The sequence below is a fragment of the Trichechus manatus genome, unplaced genomic scaffold, assembly GCF_000243295.1.
Source record: "Trichechus manatus latirostris isolate Lorelei unplaced genomic scaffold, TriManLat1.0 scaffold00735, whole genome shotgun sequence".
NCBI lineage: Eukaryota > Metazoa > Chordata > Mammalia > Sirenia > Trichechidae > Trichechus > Trichechus manatus.
Genome location: NW_004444671.1, coordinates 10,933 through 14,726, shown reverse-complemented (window position 1 = coordinate 14,726; position 3,794 = coordinate 10,933). Strand labels below are relative to the sequence as shown.

Below are 3,794 nucleotides of genomic sequence, written 5' to 3'. Positions count from 1 at the left end.
GTACTATTTCAACCCAATTGTTGGGGCAGCCAAAAACTATATGAGACACCTAGAGGTTTCTAGGGGTAAGAGTGTAGACAGAGAAAACATGAGAGGAGGAGAAAATTTTGATGTCAGCCTGTAAAGACTCCAGTCAGTTCTACGTAGGTTCCCTGGTCCCCATGCACTGTGAATTTGAATTTAAAATCCAGGTGGGAGAAATATCCCGTTAAGAGATGTATCATAGTATTAGGCTGCCAATATGCTGGGAAGACTCCACCTATAGATCATTGTTTCTTTGGCAGGGGAATTTCAGAAATTCCTATATATTGCAATCTTTGGGAATTTGCAGAGGTGACAATCTTCCCCTGAACTAGGAGCTTCTCCGCGCAGGAATCCCGGGTCTCAGTGCTGCTTTCTTGGTGATATGAGGTCCCCCTGTCTCTCTGCTTGCTTCTCTCTTTTATATCTCAAAAGAGTTGGCTCAAGACACAGTCCAATCTTGTAGATTGAGTCTTGCTCCATTAACATAACTGCTGCCTATCCTACCTCATTATAACATCATAGAAGTAAGATTTACAACACGCAGGAAAATCATATCAGATGATAAAATGGTGGACAAGTACACAATGCTGGGAATCATGGCCTAGCCAAATTGATACACATATTTTTGGGGGACACAATTCAATCCATGACACTCCTTCCCCAGTGAGAGATGATGTCCAAGTAGGGTCATCTTCTTCCATGATTCCACCTGACAGCCTTTCTCAGGTAGGTATCATATGCTTTATTGAGTTTATTTGTTAGAATACCATTTTAAATGTAAATAAATAAATTGGGGAGGAGGAGAAGCTTCTCTTTACAGTGAAAATCAATTAATAAATGGAGACGAAATGATGAAATTGGAAAACAACCATTTGACAACTATTATAATAATAATGAATTCAGGTAAGAATCATTCATGGTTGCTAAAACTAGCAGGTAAAAATTCGAGGAGTAACAGAATATTTATATAATATCAGAATACCGCCCCCCACAAAAAAAGATTATTATTAATTACAAAGGGTAAAGTAGTAATTGTTTATAAAATTATTCCTTTGTATAACATATATTTTGTATCATATATTTTATATACTATATGTTAGGAGCAATAAAACTCTGTTTCAATTGACACAACTCTTCTACAACAAAATGATGAGTTATTTTTTATTTAGTACTTTTATTATTGTGATGACTTGTCTGGAGAATAACCAGTTTGTAGCAGCAAGTTCATCTATAATTTTCTCAGTTGGCATTGTAAGTTTGTGAAGAAGAAAGAGAACTAAAGTTCAAATCAGAAGACTTGAATTCTAGTTTTGGCTCTGCAGTCATTAAAGACATTTCTGAGTCCAAGCTATTAGCCTCTAAACCTAACACGTGGATGGAAGGTGCAGACTTTGGGAAAGACAAGGAAGTCAGGACCTGATGGAGTTACATTTTATTATGTATCATAGAAAAATTATTAGGGTAAGATTTGGAGAGATTTTCTAAACCATTGTAACTTTACAAGCATTATTATTCTTTAGTATCACCTTCTGTTTCTTTGTAGTGACAAGCGGTAAAGTGCTTAAAGCAAAAACCGTGTGTGTCTGTGTGTCTGTGTATGTTATTAAAGAGCAGAAAAGTAGAGGTTCTAAAACATTTGTCTACTTCAGCAGTTGCCTGCCAAAAAGCAGAGGACAGGGAAGAAAGCATAGGTGTTTACGTTTAGAAAGATGGAAAGCAATTGGTATGAATCCTTGGAATCTAGAAGAAGAAAGAGATGACTAGGTATCAAAACAAGTGACAGCATTGACTGTTGTGTTTCCCATTTAGCAGAACGTTCAAAATTATAATCACCTTGCTCTGATGCATAGTTATTAAATAGTTTGATGCATACATTAAAGAGATAAGGTAAAATTGGATCTTTATTCACATTTTATCCTTTAATATTTCACGTTAAATTTTTCAATCCAATTGTGGCTTATCTGGAAGGGCCTTCAGTGTCACTAAGTTTGCTTGCAATTGGATTAGTGTCCATTTGATTTCTAGCAGGAGGGACTACCTAGTTTCTTGGGTGGTGCAATTACAGTATCTTACATTAGAGATTCTTATACAGCAAACCAGAAAGCACTGATGACTACCATCTCCTGTCATTGGAGCACCTTTAGTATTTTCTAGTAGCTCACTCCATTCTGAAGTGTGACGCCTTATAGTTTCCACATGGTGAACTGATTGTTCAATCACGTGCATTAATAGATAGAAATTGAAGGTAAGAGAAGAATGACAACAAACATTCCATTATGAAGCACTCTTGTTTACTTCTAAAATATAGCTGTATTTTTTTCTTTTAGTACTGTGTTTATTCTGTGCTTATTTCCAAATTGGACTTAATATGGATCACAAGAAAAGCCATAAGCAACATATTAGTAAAATGTAAAGAGAATGAGAAAATAAAGTGAGAAAAGGAAGAACGAGAATATGTTAGTTATAAAATTTAACATAGTTTCTATAAATAAAATTCACATTATTTTCATCAGCATCATAGAACATAAGGTATAAAGGAACCAAATTAACTTACATAGATCTTATTATGAGAAAGGAAGAAACATATTCTGTCCTATAAGTAGACAAATTTATTATTGCTACCTGAATTTAAAGGAAAATTGCAACGTGAGCTTTCTATGATGGACACATAAATACGTCGATTTTCCTATTAAAAAAATGCAGTAACGTATTTAAACTCAATTATTTTTTCTTGGCCACCTTTTACAAATGTTGACGACATGGTATTAAACTGAAGCAGATTCTTCTAGGAGCTGATAAGAAGTGATCCAGCTTCATAGCCTTCCAGAAGTCTAGTTATCCAAGGAGTATGTAGACTTCAAATGAATGAAAAGGTAGTATGGACACTAGAAAAATCTTACCTTAAACATTAAGTCAGTTTGAGTTTGGGTACTGATTGACAGAAAATAGGAGTTTATACTCTCCAAAAGACAGGATCTGGAGTTCTGATGTTACATATTAATCTAGCCTTTCTTGAATTTTGCTTTGCTGTTTCCATTTCTTTTTTCTCTAGATATACATGAATGTACTTTTAACTGAGACTTTGAGAAAACAAATGCACTTTCTTAACATTTTCAAAGATTGAAAGAACTAAGGAATATGTCTGAGGGTAGGTGGTGCTCAGAGAGAATCCATACACAAGAATCATTTCAATGTCTGTTAAGTTACTCTATGGATTATATTTCATGATAAAACATAGGATAATATAAACACAGGTGTATATTTTAAAACTTAGCAAACACAAGTGGTAGAGTAATTCAGAGTACACTTCATTTCAACATGCCTTGGGATCTCCATATGAGAATTTGTCCTCAGAAATTAAGAATCAAACTTTGTCCAGAAAAGCTTAAGGTTTTCTTATTTATTCTTCAGGGTGAACCTTCTCTTGGAAAATTAATTTCTTAGGGCTGATTTTACATCCTTATTCCTGAGGCTATAGATCAGTGGATTCGACATGGGAGGTGACAAGATGGTTCAGTATCTGAATTGTATCTCCAAGCAGGGGACTGGGGTTGGCCTGTAGATAGATGATGATGACCAGCCCATAAGAACAAAGGATGGCAGTGATGTGGGCACTGCAGGTGGAGAATGCTCACTGTCTGCCCTCTGCTGAGCAGTTTTTTTTTTTTTTTTTTTTAAATATTTTATTGTACTTCAGGTGAAGGCTTACAGAACAGATAGTTTCTCATGTAACAGTAACACACATGCTGTTTTATGACATTGGTTAACAA

At 35.1% G+C, this 3,794-nt stretch overlaps 1 pseudogene; it reads right to left on the bottom strand.

Moving 5' to 3' along the window:
* Positions 1-3,456: 3,456 nt before the first annotated feature.
* Positions 3,457-3,794, bottom strand: part of LOC105757014 (putative olfactory receptor 10D4) — an 8,315-nt pseudogene continuing 7,977 nt past the window's right edge.